Below are 6,801 nucleotides of genomic sequence, written 5' to 3' on the forward strand. Positions count from 1 at the left end.
GTTTTTGCTTAATTTTCATTAACCTTTTAATTACCAAATTAAATCAATTTTCTTTCTCTAAGATTTTATTTGAGAGAGAATAATAAAAACAAACACATTTTCCCTACATCATTCAAAAACAAAAACAGATAGTGAATATAATGCTTTCAATACCCTTTCTTGATGAGATAGGAACTCATATTAGCATCAACAAACGGCTCCCAAGTCTCCACATTCCTTTTAACACAGACACATTTTGGCATCGGTAAAGCCTTTTCGGATGAGTCTCGCCACCAACGGTCTAATTATTTTAGTGTCATTAAAGGTTTTCAATATAAAAACAATGTGTAATGATTGTCGTAATCACTTTTATTGTATACTATATACGCTAAATTTTTAATTTAATATTTCTTTACGTGCACGTGATAACTATATTTTTGTTGTTGTATATTTCAAACCTAAAAATTTCACACTTTTGTAAGGTGTTAGAAAACTTTGTTGATGGACTTTAAAGTTCTAATATCTAGAAATTTAACCAAAGTGATATTATGTTAAACAAAGAAAGATATGAAAAAACATGTGAAGCAAAGGAGGATTAAAAGACGAAGTGGTGTAGTTTGGTGAATGAAAAAGGTGGAATTTTTGGTTTGTTTGGTTTTCTAATAATTATTATATCCATTGAGAAAGTGAATATTGTGTTCCCCACCCAACCTCTAAAGAGAAAAGGTTGTGTTGTATGATCTGTACATTTCTGTTTGTTAATAATGTGATGAAATTTAAAAGTGAAAAACTTTCTGTTTTCAAGAAATAAATTAAGACTTAAAGGATAAGGATAATGATTCATAAAAGTCTTTAACTTTCAAAATTAGCATTACTTTTTACAATTAATGTATCACTTGCCACTATATCTCTCTCACTTGGGTGAGAAAAGACAGTCCAACTTCAAGAAGAAAAAAATACTATTAAACAACTGTATCAAAATAAAGTATAAAGGAGCGTCATTTCCATTTTTCTATTGGTTTTTTGACTCATCATATTGTGATAGTTTCTCGTTTCATGGTTCATGTTCTTTTGTTGTTTGTTTTCTATTTTAAAAAAAACAAAAAAAGATTAGTTTAATAACGTTAATTATTCAAGAAGAACATATGTATTGAAAATAATTCATATGAATTAACTTAAATTAATGATAAGTTCTTCAACACCCTGAAACAAAAACATTTAACCACAGATCTGTGCTAACAAACATAATCTTATACATTTGCAGCAACAACAAAAGAAGCAAGGAGAATAAAGATAAAGAGGACAAACTACTCTCAATGCGAAGCATTCCCCATTGTTGAAGTTCGTCAATCTCTCCTCCATTCGCACTTGAGAATCTTGTAGAACCTTGACTCCAAACGAACCTCTAAATCTCTTCCTCTATGTTTAGTTAGGCTAAAAAGTATTTTTATGACTCTTTAACCTATAGCACCATTGCACTATGTGTAGCGCTACACCAAACACTTCTCATTTCCTATTTGTAACTCACGTCAAGGATAAAGTCGCAACGTTGACTTATTTTTGTGCACCCTTTCGTCTTTCGTTTTCTTTTTTCAACTTTTGGCTCGATTTTGACTTCCTTGGACACATATTTTGTCATTTTTAGCTCATTTTGGTTTTGAATCTCAATCTAAGACAACCTCTGGAAATTAGTAAACAAACAACATCAAATCTAATAAATCATTAAAAACTATTCTAAATCCAAGAGAAATAGTACACAATTTACGTATATTTCACTCCTAATAGTTCCAAAAATTAACCTCGGATGACCAGTAACGCATTGTAATGCATGGATTGCTCGAGGTGCTACAAATATAGACATTTACACATTAATAGCATTACTATATATATACAAGTGAGATTAGAGGCCCTAAACTTGCTCATTTAGGAAGCTATGACTAGTTGGTATTGAAAACATCCAAAAGAAAAGAGTAGGTTCTGCTAACAACTTAACATGGAGATTAAAATAACTCTTACTCTATTGGATTCTATGTCCATATATCATGGTTGTAATAATTAACAGGTTATTTATTTAATAAATTAAACTTATTTCAATTGACATGATTTAAATTTAGTCCAAACTTGTTTAATGTATTCAAATATGTGAATAGAATCATGTTAAGAAATAGAAAAGATATTCTTTAATGGTCAGCTGCTGATAAGAAAAGTGATGGAAGTGGACAAAGAAAGGAAAGAAGAAGAAGAAAGGCAGTTGTACAAAATCATAATGTGGGGAAGAATTTGATCCTTGTCTCTTCCATATTGTATACTCCATTGCCATCCAAGAGATCACAAAAAACAGCTCTTAATAAATACATTGTGAAATAGGAAGATAAAACAATTCATTTCTGGGTGTTATCAACAAAATTTCCAAATATGGAGGGTTATATATTGAAAGCCTTCTGTCAAATAATAAAGGAAAAGAAAATCCATATATTTTTTTTGTCCCTAACACTTTTATCCGTAATATCTTAATACTAATGCTCAATTTTAATGATTGAGATAATCAATTCATGTTGAGCAAAAAGTTATGGGATAGTTACAAATTTAGTAATTAAATTCAAAATAATTAAGTATATAATAATATTTTTAAAAAATTGCAAATATAGTAAAATTTGTCAAATTCTATCAATGATAGAAGTCTATCACTGATAGGTCATGTTGTAAATATTGGTCTATCAATGATAGATCATAACGAGTCTATCAGCGATACAAGTTTATCAACGATAGTTTTGCTATATTTGTAATTTTTTTAAAATGTTGTTATATCCTTAATTATTATTCCTCAAAAGGCTATGCCATTACAATTACCCAATGGACGGCCAGTTGAGGAATAATAATTAAAGATATATCAACATTTAATTTTTTTTTACAAATATAGCAAAACTATCGCTGATAGACTTGTATCACTGATAGACTCGTATGATCTATCGGTGATAGACCAATTTTTACAACATGATCTATCGGTGATAGACTCTATCATTGATAGAATTTGACAAATTTTGCTACATTTGCAATTTTTTTAAAATGTTGCTATATACTTAATTATTTTGAATTTAATTGCTAAATTTGCAACTATCCTATTTAAGAAAAAACTAACAAGAGCCAAGTCCAGTTCGACTTCTTCATCCCTCTCATCCTTGATTTTTGAGCGAGTAACATTTTATAATTAGAATACAAGAATTGAATTGGGTGGTTTTGTTAAGGGTACTTTATTGATTAAAATTGCCAAAAACATGAAAAAGAGGATTCCCTCAATATGAAGCCAATATATCATCAGAATTGTAACGACGAGAACTTTTAAGCTAACCTAGTGTCATTGCTCCAAAGATAAATATCAAAAGATATTTTCTTGAAAAGGGAAAACTAAAATTTTTATAAAACGAATATCAATAAATGTTCGAAGACATAAAATCGACAAAACCAATAAAAATAATTTGAAAACGTGACCCGCGGGTTCTGACAATTAATTCTTTAGAGAAATAAAGATATATAAATGAGATAAAACTTTAAATAAAGCTGAGTCTCTATATGGCATATCATGGACCCTTCCTGTCGCTCGCCAACTTTCTAGATCCTCTACTTTTGTCTGAAATATTAAACATAGAAAATAGTGAATATTTAAAATATGCTCAATAAGAGACCCACTGCTGGTCCTATTAGGTGATCTGTTAACTTTTTGTTTGTAACATAATAATAGTATCGTGTGTCCAATGGAGCACACCAAGGTGAATCGCATGAGCAGCCTTAATCGTGCGAGTGATTTTGAATGAACACCCCAAGTCGTGCGAGTGATCGTAGATACACCCTGAGCGAGTGAGACTTTATGAACACCCCTAGTCGTGCAAGTGATTGTAGGTACACATTCCTAAATATGTCTGTGATATGTAATGTTGAGATTTTAGTCAAAAAGGATTTAATTTGAATTTCTTCTTATATATGAAAAGATATTATTAAAGATTCAAATAATTATTTTGCCTATCTTTTGGGAATATAGGTATATCTTTTAAACAATCAATATTTGGAAGATAAACTCGAATATATATATTCATCCACAAAAATATATATATATAGTTTTCATGGTGATTGTTGTGTGTGTGAAAGACGACTAACCAGGATTTCATTGAGACAAATTTTTGCTTTATCAAGTTAGTCTGTTGAAGGTATGATTATTGCCTTTTGATATATATAAACTTACAGTAAAGATAGTCAACCGATGCGATGAAATATGAGTGATAAGAAATATGAACTAAAATCACCTTATCGAGGATTCAATCCATTAATTTACACAGACACCGTATTTTGATAACTCACATTGTGAATTTATTTTATTTGGATCTTTCTAAATAGTTTTAATTAGTTTATTTTACAATGCTTCGATAATTAGTTTTTTTTTTTTTAAATTCCATCTTACTCTTATGTAGATAATTTTTTAATTTTAAGACTTTATTACACTATAAATGTTGTAATACTTAAGCTTAGGAGTTAAACTTGCAATATTTATGTTTTTTTTAGCTTAGAGAGTAAAAATATAAGTTTAAAAACTGAACAAATTTAAAAATATTAACAAGGAGTTTTTTCTCACCGGGAACATCAAATGTCTCGTAGTGAATTACCTATTCGTTTATTTCTTAATTGAAAAATAAAATTATTTTATGAATATGTCATGTTAGGCTCTAAGTATGTGACTCAAGTAGGCGACTAGGCTAGGGTCATATGATAAAAGGGACACAATCCTACTTAAGCGTTAGCTAACTTTAGTAATTCATTGTTTTAGTACAAGGAAAACTAAATATAGAGGTTTCTTGGGTAAGTCAAGGTCAAACACAAGGATTTGGTGATGATAATGGGTTAATCACGTGTTCTAACTTTATAAGTTATCTATACAGTATGTTGATATGAAAATATATTTTATCCTATGTATTTACACTATTGTGAGATGGTAACAAGATTGGGATGGTGATGAAACGAAACGAAACATGAACTCATGTATTAAGTGATGAAATGAAATGAAACGTGAACTCACGTTAGGCAATGACATGAAGGAGTGTTTAACTAATTAAGTGTAACGCAAGAAATAACTGACGCATTTAAGTGATACAGAGCATTTATTAACTTCAGAATTAAGGTGAGCAACCTCTCGGTGTTGTCGTCATACTTGCTCACCTTTTGGGACCCAAATACTTAAAGCTAAGAGATGATTTGTATCTAATCTTTCTGACTGAATTACAAGCAACTCATCTTATATTAAGGCAAGCAACTTCTTGGTGCCTTCTTCGTACACACTCGCATTTCTGGTATGTATGCTAAGGATAAGTTCAACGACAAGATTGCAATGTTACAATCTTTTTGTCGTCTGTTTAGCTAAATTCAAGTCATCATGCGACAAGTGACAACAACTAATACTTTGTCTTTTCTCTCGAATAGGACAAGGCATTAACGACCACATTGAATTGAACAAAACAAATAACGCAGACATCCAGATTCTCTAATATTAATTACGTCTTATACTATATACACACAATTACTTAAACACAGGTGAAATGGCGAGATAAAAAAATGGGAGAGTAAAAGTAGAAATGTATTACGCTCATAATTAAATCTTTAGGCCTTTCGGCCATGGATTTTTCATTACAAAATAATACAGAAAAATTATGAATGGAATTACATAAAAATGAGGCGAGCTGCAGAGTATAATCTCTCATACACGTAGCTTTGTTTTTGCCTTTTACACTGAGGAAAGCAAAGTGGGGATCTCTCTCTTCTAAGCTCTCACCTAAAACAAAGGAAGGGGATGAAGGTTGAAAGCGTGCTCTCCAGTAAAGAATTTTCACACTTTTTGTTTTGAAGATGCAACCACTGTTTATAGGCGAGGTATGATAAGACATGAAATAACATGGGCTTCATTTAATTTTTTGATAAAGTTGCTTTGGCCACATACATCCTTTTCTGACATTCATGCCAACCATTTTTGTCTGCTATTAGAATGTTGCTTGGAGTAAAAAACCTACTTGGGGGTTTTTGTTTTGTTTATGCCAACCTTGCTTTCATGAAACTCTCGCTCAAGATGTGGGGATTGTGATTCATAGGACTTAACATTCAAACTAATTATAGAATGACTGTTTGTTTGTTTTATGGTGTGGATGTGTCATTAGACATGGATCATTGCATGCATAATGCTCTCTAATATTCACTTCATCATGCGAGTTGATATGATCATTGCATGCAAAATGCTCCCAATGTCTCTACCACTTATTGCTACGTTCGTAAGTGCAAGTTTTTATATTGCTTGCCCCAAGAGAAGAGACTTCACTCCTCTTAGTTGGATAGTGTAAGCAAAATAATAGGTTTACTTGGGTGTGATCCAGATCGTACACAGGGAATTGATATCAAAGCTTAGTTATAGGGTCTACTTATCAGCTAGGCGTTATGGCAAATGAGTTAAAAGAATATAAAAAGAATCAAAACGACCTAACTATTCTAGAGATGTTGTAAAGTTAATTAAATGAGGTGGTTATGCAATGGAGGAATGAGTGAACTAACTTGTATGGGGAAGGTGGTGAAGGAATCTCTAATGCAATCAAGCGAAAAAGCTATATGACCACTTCAACGTGATATACCTCGCATAACTAGCTTTTTATGACGACGTGCTCCTCTTAGAGTCATTAAATGTCACACTTGGTCTCCTTTCAGGATCCAAATGACTAAACCTAGTTAGACGAGTTATATCTCGTAGTGTTCACTTATAATACTTGGAGTGCTTCACATTTAAGGACGACAACC

This window comes from Cucumis sativus, chromosome 2 (assembly GCF_000004075.3).
Source record: "Cucumis sativus cultivar 9930 chromosome 2, Cucumber_9930_V3, whole genome shotgun sequence".
Lineage (NCBI taxonomy): Eukaryota > Viridiplantae > Streptophyta > Magnoliopsida > Cucurbitales > Cucurbitaceae > Cucumis > Cucumis sativus.